Source organism: Pinus tabuliformis, chromosome 4_1 (genome assembly GCF_031772625.1).
Source record: "Pinus tabuliformis cultivar Carrire ecotype Pingquan chromosome 4_1, CPIR1, whole genome shotgun sequence".
Lineage (NCBI taxonomy): Eukaryota > Viridiplantae > Streptophyta > Pinopsida > Pinales > Pinaceae > Pinus > Pinus tabuliformis.
The window spans coordinates 623,887,476-623,898,581 of NC_142303.1; positions in this window are offsets into that span (position 1 = coordinate 623,887,476).

The following is an 11,106-nucleotide window of genomic DNA, read 5'->3' on the forward strand; positions in this document are numbered from 1 at the left end:
TAAGTCCAAAGAAGGATGGAAAGTGGAGGATATGTACAGATTCCATAGCAATGAACAAGATCATGATTAGATACAAGTTTCCATTGCCACTGATGGATTATATGATGGATTGTTTGAGTGGAGCAACTTACTTTTCAAAGATTTATCTGAAAAATGGTTGCCATCAAATTATGATCAAAGAAAGGGACGAGTGGAAGACATCTTTCAATACCAATCGCAGATTGTACGAACGGCTAGTCATTCCATTTGGACTAAAAAATTCACCCAATACATTCATGTGGTTAATGAACGAAGTCTTGAAAGAGTTCATTGGTAAGTTTGTTATTGTTTACTTAGATGATATCTTAATTTTCATTAAAACTAAAAAAGAGCACCTTAGACATGTGAGATATGTTCGGGAGACATTGCAACAAGAAAAGTTGCTAATTAACATGAAGAAATGTACTTTTATGAAACTTGAGTCAGTATACTTAGGTTTAGTCATTTCAAAATATGGACTAAAAATGGATCCTGAGAAAATAGAGGCAATTGTGTATTGGACTTCACCCAAGAGCATCTTTGAAGTTAGAAGTTTTCATGGGTTAACCAACTTCTATCAAAAGTTTATCAAAAACTTCAGTGGTATTTGTGCACCTAACATAGATACAATTAAGAAGGACAGACAACCATTTTGTTGGACAACAACAACAGAGGAAAGTTTCTAGCTATTGAAGAAGAGGATCACTTAGATACTAGTGTTGAAGTTTCCCAACTTTAATAAGCTTTTCCAAGTAAGATGTGATGTCAATGGGACAACTATTAGAGTTGTAGTAAGCCAAGAAGATAAACCTATTGCATATTTCAGCAAGAAGTTAAGTGACTCAAAACATAAATACTCTTCTTATGACAAATAATTCTATGTTGTGGTTCAAGCTTTGAGGCATTGGAAGCACTATTTAATGCCTAAGGAGTTTGTTATGTTCTTTGATAATTTTGCATTACAGTATTTAATGCATCATCACAAGTTGAATCAAAAGCATGCCAAGTGGGTTGAATTTATGCATATTTTTTCCTTTGTTATGAATCATATAAGTGGACGAGCAAACAAGGTAGTCGATGCTTTAAGTAGGACAAGCTTGATCATGTAAGAGAGTCAAATGAAACTTTTAGGTTTTGATTATTAGAAGGATTTGTATGAAGTTGACGTTGATTTTCAAGAATCTTTTGATGCATGCAAGAATCGTGTAAACAAAGATAGCAGCCCATGGAAAGATATCATGTTGCAAGATGGTTTGTTATTAAAGAACACCTAACTATGTATTCTCAATTGTTCTATCAGAGAAAACTTGATACAAGAAAATCACAATAGAGGGTTGGTAGGACATTTTGGTGTTGATAAGAAACTTGGGCAGCTGAACCATTTTTATTTCTAGCCAAATATGAGAGTGGATGTGTAGAAATATGTGAGTAGGTGTAGGATGTGTTAGCATGCAAAAGGAAAGAATCAAAATGTTGGACTATATATTCCTTCACATATTCCCTATAGACCATGGGACTTAGTGAGTATGGATTTTGTTTTGGTTTTGCCAAAGCCTCAGGGAGGTAATGACTCAATACTTGTAGTTGTGCACAAATTTATGAAAATGGCTCATTTTATTCCATGTTACAAAACAAGTGACACTACACATGTTTTTCAATGAGATTGTTCGATTACATGATTTGTTGAAGAGTATAATTTCTGACAGGGACACACGGTTTATAGGGCATTTTTGGAGAACCTTATGGAAGAAACTTAGAACCAAGTTAAAATTTAACTCATATTATCATCCACAATCTAATGGATAGACTGAAGTGGTGAATAGAAGTCTTGGGAACATATTGAGAAGCCTTGTGGGTGGTCAACCCAGGCAATGGGATCGAAAATTAACTCAAGTTGAGTTCGAATTTAATGATTCACCAAATAAGAGCACAGGGAAATGTCTATTTCATATTTTATATGGGATGCAGCCTAAGGGAGTTTGTGAACTATGAGATTTAGGCATATTAGAACACACAAGTGTTGAAGGAGAATATTTTGTAGTAGAAATGAGTGAGTTGCATGACCAATTTAAGCAGAGGTTACAAATCAACAACTCCAAATAGAAGCAAAATGTATATTTAAAAATAAGGGAAGTGAACTTTGAAGTAGGAGACATAGTCTTAGCTCACCTAAGAAAGGAGAGATTTCCAGGAAAGAAGTATAATAAAAAGAAGATGAAGAAAATAGGTCCTTGAAAGATATGGTTATTTTACTACAAATGCTTAAGAACTAGAGTTACCTACATGTATAGGTATTTCACCTATTTTCAACGTAGCTGATTTGTACCTTTATCTAGTTGGTGACAAACACTCATCTATAGTAAACGTAGATAGTGACGAAGTCAGTGAGCAAAAATGGGTAAAACAAATGCCTATGGAAAAAACATTGGAGGTTGAAATGATTTTGGACACAAAGTTGCAAAGCAAATAAGAGGAGAGGAATATTCGAAGTAATTGGTGAAGTGGAAAGGTCGTTCGGTTGAGGATTCTACTTGGATGAGTGTTGCATCTCTAAAAAAAGAAGGTTATTATGTAGAAGACCTTATGATCAGGAGCTCATAAATATTTCTTTCCTAGGGAGCTTCATGCAGGTGCATTAGGCGAGCACAAAATTTGATGAAGTCTAGATAAGAGCTTACCAATGTGATGGGATGGTCACATGGTAATGCTAGGGAAGGGGGGGGGGATTTTTTGTAGGTTTTAACCTTATACAAAAATTACCTGCAAACGAATTCTTAAAATAGAAAATATACAATGTCGAGAAACACAAAACAAATACACATAGATTTTCCCTTAGATCCCAAAACCAGGACTACCAGATTGATTTTTCATTATATTCCTTTCAATGTTACAACACATATATATACTATGTCGAAGCATTCATAAACCCCAATCCATTAACCCTGGTTTAGAACATAACCATAGTTCCTTTGACTCGATCTACAAGATACCATGGGAAGAAAATCATCATGCCCAAAACCATGTGCAAAACATGCACAAAACCATAGGTAGGTCTGCCCACCTAATATAGGGTCCAAAAAAAATAATTATGGACCGCTGCCCCAGACCCTATGTAGGGGGGCTACTGCCCCCCCACGCATGAGGCTAGTCGTGGAAAGAATATAACACACACCCAACATTCTCCCACTTGTTGTTTTCTTTCCACAAGATAACTTAGTCATTGGTCTAGCCCTGGAACACCCATTGTTTCTCTACACCAACAAAACTTCTCAGTGCTCAAAGACTTCGTCAATTCATCTGCAACATTCTTTGAAGTGTCCACCTTTACCAACAACACCTTTTTTCCCTCAACCATATCCCTCACAAAGTGATACTGAACATTAATGTGCTTTTTCTTTGAATGATAAGTATGGTTCTTTGCCAATAAAATTTCCCTTTGGCTGTCACAGTCTGTCCTTATAGCTTGCTATACCAACCTCATACTTGAACACAATCCCTGCAACCAAACTGCTTCCTTGCTTGCATGAGTGACTATCATGTATTCTTCCTCTATAGTTGAAATTGGCAATACAAACCGTTTCTTTCTCATCCAACTGATTGCACCTCCAAATAGGTTAAACACATACCCAATTGTAGATCTTCTTTGATCTAGATCTCCAACCCAGTCTACATCAACAAAGCCACAGATGTCCAAAACTTTGTCCAATCCTAGTCTTTCTTGGTAGCAAAAACCATAATCACTTGTTCTACAAAAATACCTAAAAATTGGCTTTACTTATGTCCAATGTACTTTCCTGGTTTTAACATAAACCTGCTCAGTACTCGCACTGCATGTGCAATGTATGGTATAGTACAGACCATTTCATACATCAGGCTACCGACTGCGCTTGCATATGGAACACGTGACATGTCCTCTTCCTCTTCTTGTGTCTTGGGACATTATTTAGCAAATAGCTACACAGCTACAGGAATAAGAACATTCACCATTTACTATCATGCATATTAAACCTATGCAGTATTTTCTCGACATACTTCCTCTGGTTTAAGCAGAGCTTCCTTTTTGCCCGATCTCATTTAATTTCCATGCCCAAAATATAGTTTGCAGCACCGAGATCCTTCATGTCGAATTTGGATGTCAATTGGGTCTTCAAATCCTGGATAATTTCTTTGTCATTTCCAATCAACAACATATCATCCACATACAGGACTAGATAAATAACATGGTCACCAATTAATTTAAAATACACACAAGGATATGCTATGCTTCTGGTGAAGCCAAGTCTCTATCTATATGTATCAAATTTCTTATACCACATCCTTGGTGACTATTTTAAACCATATAGAGAATTCCATATAAGTAATCTACTAGAAGCTACCTTGGCAAGAGGAGAAAAAATATCACCAAAATTAATTCCCAACACCTAGGAATAACCTTTTGCTACCAATCAAGCTTTGTATTTCTCCACCTTGCCTTCTGCATTCATCTTCTTCTTAAACAACCATTTTCTTCCAATGGGTTTCCTTACACTTGACAACTCCACCAAATCCCAAGCCTCTTTTTTGTCCAAAGATTCCATTTCATCAACCATGGCATCTTTCCAAAATTTTCCATCCTCTGAATCTACCGCCTCTCTGACAATTTTGGGATCATCATCAGTAATAGATAAAGAAAATCTTGAAAAAAAATAAAATGAAATATAAGTTTCTGGTTGCCTTATTTCTCGAACTAATCTTCTCACGGCTGGAGTTTGTGGCTCTTTATCTTCTGATTCTTATTCTGTTGTAGAGTCTGATTCTTCCTCCTTTAGCTCAAACTCTATCTTCTTAGGTTCCTTTGGTAGGAATTCATGTTTAATAACATATTTCACCTCTCTAAACACAACATCTTGGTTGAACACAACCTTCCTTGTTTTTGGGTTCCAAAGCTTATAACCTTTTAAACCATCCTTATACCCAATAAAGTTGCACCTTTCAAATTTACTATCCAACTTAGTTCTTTTCTCCTTTGAAACATGTACATATGAATCACATCCAAATACCCTCAGATGTGAAAGTGATGGTTTCTTACCATTCCATACCTCATGTGGAGACTTATCCTCCAATGCTGATGAAGGTGATCTATTAACCAGGTAACATGCAGTATTCACTGCCTCTGCCCAAAATTATTGTCTTAACCTGACACCACTACGCATGCTTCTTTCCTTTTCCATAAATGTCCTATTCATTCTTTCTGCAACTTCATTTTGATGAGGTGTGTATGGAGTAGTCTTCTATCATGTTATACCACACTTATTACATAGCTCTTCAAATTCCTTCTTACAGAACTCTCCACCATTATCTATCCTCAACACCTTTACCTTCTTTTCTGTCTGCTTTTCCACTAGAGCATTAAATTCTTTAAACCTGTCAAAGACTTCAGAATTATTCCTTAGGAAATATATCTATGTATTCCTTGAGAAGAAATCTATAAATAATACATAGTACACAAACTTACCCAGTGATGGAACCTACATAGGCCCAAACACGTCACTATGCACAAGCTTTAATATCCCTTTCACCCTCTTAGCACTAGAGGGGAAACTCACATGAATCGGCTTCCCATATACACAATGTTTATAGAAACTGAAATCTAGAGAGAAATTAGACATAACTTCTACCATACCATTACCATGAAGTATTCGAAGGCCCTTCTCTCCAATATGTCCAAGCCTTTGATGCCATAGCATGGTCTTTTCTCCAAAGACCACTATATTTTCTACTCCACTTTTAGGAACCACATAACTATTGCACCCATCAATAAAAGTATACCCAGAATCTTGTAAATAGTTCCAATACAAACTCCCCACATCAATTCTAGTGCTCCTCGAACCATCTTACAGGTACCTTTCTCGAACACTATTTTTACACCTGCATCATCCATCTTGATTACAGAAATCAAATTTCTGCTCAATGCGGGAATATGCAGAAGACCCGAAAGTGTTCTAATCCTTCCACCTTGCAACCTCATCTTGACTTTTCTACGTCTAATGATTCTAACCTTCCTATCATCCCCTAAGAAGACATCACCACCATCGTATTTCTCACACTCACATAACCACTCCCTATGGGGAGTGGAATGAGAGGATGCATATGAGTAAATAACCCATGCCTCATGATCTACATATGTACTTGAAGAAGAAGCCAAGTACACATGCCCACCTTCATATGAGGTGGTTTTTGCCTGTACATAAGGAGCATCATCAGATCCCTTTCCTTTCTTAGGAGATTTAAACCTACTGTCCTTTTCAAGCACCCTTCCTTTCCGCATTTACAGCATACCTTTACAGGTTTTCCTCTTGATTTAGATCTCCCACTCGAGGACTTATTTTTGTTTCTATTCTGGGACTGTCCTCATACAGACAAGGCATCTCCATTCTAGCCCTCTAGTTTTTTTCATCTCATCTCCTCCGATAGCAAGGACGAGACTATTTCATCAAACTTCAAGGTAGTTGTATTGCTAGCTATTGCAACAACCATACTATCCCACGAATCTAGTAGAGAACACAACAAACTAATGCACTTATCTTCATCTGAAATTTTAATATCAACAAATAACAATTGACTTACCATAGTATTAAATGCATTCAAATTCTTTGTCACTAAGTCTCCATCCTTCATCCTCATGTTATACAACTTTTTCCATAGGAACAGTTTGTTCACTTGAGACTTAGATTGGTAAAAAGTCCCTACCTTGTCCCACAAAGCCTTCAATGTATCCTCCCTTGATACATTCAACAATACCAAATCTGAGATACACAACCATATTGTGCTCTTTACTTTCTGATCCAACTTCAACGAGTTTTCACTTCACATTATTGTTGGTTTAGTACCCGGATCTACCGCAATCCACTATTCTTTATCCACCAGTAGATCCTACATCTTGAGTTTCCACAACTCAAAACTCTGACCATTAAATTTCTCGATCTCTATATTTCCATTGCTTTCCATCTTCTTTCACCGCAAGAATCGATCCCACAAATCTCCCACTAAACAGGGTCTAACACAGGCCCAAGCAAAAACCCTCAACAACAAAGGCATACCCTTGAAGCTGAAACAACTCTCATACCAAATGTAGGTTTTAACCCTGTACCAAAATTACCCGCAAACAAATTATTAAAAATAGAAAATATATAATGGCGAGAAACACTAAACAAATAAACAAAGATTTTACCCCAGATCCCAAAATTGGGACTACCAAATTGATTTTTCATTATATTCCTTTCATTGTTACAACACATATATATACATTCTGAAGCATTCATAAACCCCAATCCATTAAGCCTGGATTAGAACATAACCATAGTTCCCTTGACCAGATCTACAAGATACCATGGACAAAAACCATCATGCCCAAAACTATGTGCAAAACCCATGCACAAAACCATAGGTAGGTCTGCACGTGAGGTTAGTCATGGAAAGGATATAACACACACCCAACATTTTTGTTAAGAAATTTTAGAAGTTTAATTTAGGAGTGAGTTTTGATTTTTTTTACAAATAAGTTGGAGAAGTTATTTTCTAATGTAAGTTTAGTTTTCAGTTCCCGTATATTGTGGACAAGGGGAAATGATTCACATTCCATGACTCTTGTTTGTCATAGTTTTTTTCTTTTTGGGGAATAAAGAGAAGGAGTGTCTAGAAGCACTCGAGGGAGAGGAATAGAGGAACTCGTTGTTTGTCTATGTAACTATAATTTTGAAGTTGCAGACCCACCTGTACTTACCAATCTGTGTGAATTAGAAGGTATTTTTGTGTGAATGGCGTAAATGAACAACAAATGGCACTGTGAGTTTGTATGGTTTGAGATTGAATCGAAACCCTATATATTTATTCTTATGAACTGATATTAATTGCATTTTTATTCCTATGTGTTTGATCATTTTGAGAGCTTGTAACTTGTTGAATTGATTTACATTAATAATTTGTATATTATGGCTGCAGTCGTTGTGTGATTTGTTCATTTATATTTTGTATTCTTGTTGTATTTGTTTCAAATACCGTGGAGTAATTCTCATTCCTTTTTGGATAGTGAATGAGTGGATTTTTCTAGCAAATTGAACGCTAGTAAACTGAAATAGAGTACCATATTTTGAATATGGTCAAAACCTCAATTAGATTGGTTTTTTGACTATCAAGTTTGAAATAATGTTGCAAACTTCGGTAAAGAAAGGCAAAGTAAATCATTTACTATATTGAGTAGCAAGTCAAGGACGTTGAGAGTTGGATTGGGAAAGAGCTAAATTGATTCATCTTCCCCAAAATCATTTTTTAGAAATTTGACAACATGCTGCCAAATCATTTTGTAGCAAACAACATTACCAAATCATTATGTAGAGACTACACAGTTAATTAGAAAATGGACGCTACCAAATAATTTCATAGCGATTGTGGGAAAAAAAGAAAATTATTGGAGGATTGCATTTCGGATTAAAATCTCCTTTTATCTTGCTCGTTGCACCAACAGGTGGTTCGCGGTTTATTTCTAGTGCGTTTGGTGCGAGGGGGTCATAGGTTCAAACCCCGCGGACCTAAATCATATGAAATTTTTTAATTGAAAACAAAACGATTGTTTGGTCGACGCCATCTATCCGCCAAGTTTGGAGTTTGGGGTTTTGCTGGCCTGCCAACCCATTACCACTTTCCTTTGCCAAACTTAACCATGACTGCCAACTTGTCTTTGAATCCACCAAAAATAGTCTAGACTGCCAACTTATCTCCTGCTAGTCACCCTGCCATATTTGGCCAAGGTTGATCGACCAACCACATGGTGCCACGTGGTACCTTGTGATTAGGCCACATGGCGCCTCGTGATTGGGCCACTTATTATGCCCAATCATGCACATGTATAATGTCCTAGTTGGCCCGGAAGATTTCATACTCGTTGACAGATATTCCATGTGGTGGCTTATCGGAGTGCTAGGTGGCAGTCTATGGGGCCTACCTGCACAAAACTTTTACTATTTGACAACAAATTTAGATGGTTATAACTTTCACATACGGTGTAGGATTGACATGTCATTCACACCATTAGATTCAGAGTGATGAGACCTTTGATTTGAGCTAGGTTTCAGTGAGATTTGAGGACTTTGAAATTTTGGCCTTTTGGGATAGTCTTGGATCAGTTGACCTCATCCTTGCTTGGGGGTAGTATATGCAGTGGATGCCTACAATTGGGTGGAAAGTTTCTCTATCAACAATTGATTTCCTTAGACCAATTTGTTTTAAAGGTAAGTGTTCCATCTCTTTAATGAAATGTTTTATAATTCTGTTGATTAAGCTTGTTAGTTGTTTATGTATGAAGTTGCATACATAATTGTTGCAAATGTTTTTTTAAATTTGGAATTCCCATATAGTTTATTTCCTCGAGACATATGTTATGCATTTAAAGTTGGATTGTGATGGGCACATCTAATTCAATTCATTTATGCATATTCAATGGCTACATGTTAGATGCCAATATGAAGTAGGGTTTTTAAATAAACCATCAAACTTTTTGATTTTGAATGTTGTTCAAATCCTTTGACCAAATTTAAGTCCTTTTGTTGATGTTCAAAGTGTTCAAGGATCATAAGCCCCCATATGCTGAAATTTGAAGTATTTACTTGGAATAATGCTATCGATCTTTGCTTGTTATGGGTTAATTTCATTATTTAATCCAATTGGGTGATACTTTGAAATTGGTTGATGAGTTTTTTCGAAGTCGGCTTGATGGCCCTGTTCTATTTTTCAAAGCGGCTTGACTTCACATCTTCAAAAGAGGCCTAATGAATAGGGCCAAGCTTTTTGAAAGTGTTCAGTGCTAGGCAATTTTTTGAAATGACTCAACATCCTATTTCCTTGTATTGGGTATATATTTTCAAAGCACCCAGTAGTCAATCTTTTGAAATGGCCTAATGATCTATTTCTTCACATTGTGTGGATGTTTTGAAAGAACATAATAGATAATATTTCAAAATCGCTCAATGGTCTAATTCCTCACATTGAGAAAGACAACACTCAATAATCAATCTTTTGAAATGGTTTGATGACATATTTCCTTGCATTACACGGATCTTACAAGTGCCCCTAATGGGATTTTTATAAATGGCCTAATGGTGTATTTCCTTACATTAGGTAGATAATTCAAAAACACCTATTAGGAAATCATTCAAAATTACACAATGACCTATTGTCTTACATCAAGGAAATGTTTTGGAGGCATTGAATGGGTGATCCTTCTGAATGACCCAATGGTCTATTTCCTTTGTATCATGTCAAACTTTTGAAAGGGCTATAATTCAAGAAAATGATTGATTGTTTTATGCTATTAAAGTGATTCCTTTAAATGGCCTTAATGGAAACACAAAAAGGGTGTTGTACAAGGTCTTCTATCCAAACAAAGAGGATTAGTTCAAATGTGAATGAATTCACAACTTTCATGGGAAAGAGACGAACATTGTACCCCTCATGAAGTGTTGTGATAGAGGGAGATAGTTACATGGAAACCTTGATGTATTCATTGTTATTATGGTGAAGAAAACACTAAACTAATTTTTAATTATGCCAATTTTTAAATTTTATAGAATCATTATGGAATATATTTAAAATGGTTATATACTAAGATTGGATTAATTTTAATAAAACTAATATAATTCATTTATTTTTGAAAGGTTGTTGGATCTACTTTAGGTGGTTGAAATATAGTTTGTTATCCTCTCCATTGTAGTATAGATCTTACTTGAGGTGGAGGATGAGGTGAGAAATTACATATGTTTAGTTTTTATTTTTTTAATAGAAATTAATTTTGTTAAATGTTTTTGGGTAAATGCTATATATTAAACTAATTATATTTTACAGAATTGTTTATTTATATTTATCCATATAAATATAAATATTAGTGTAAAAGAGATCCAGAGTAAATTTAACTAGTCATCATCAATATTGTTGTCTATTTGGTTAATTAGTTGTAGATGTTTGGTTTGCAAGTACAACAATCTACATAAATGAGAACATTCATGAAAATCTTGTTCTTGCTCACTTAATATTTGATGCCATCTATAAATATCACTA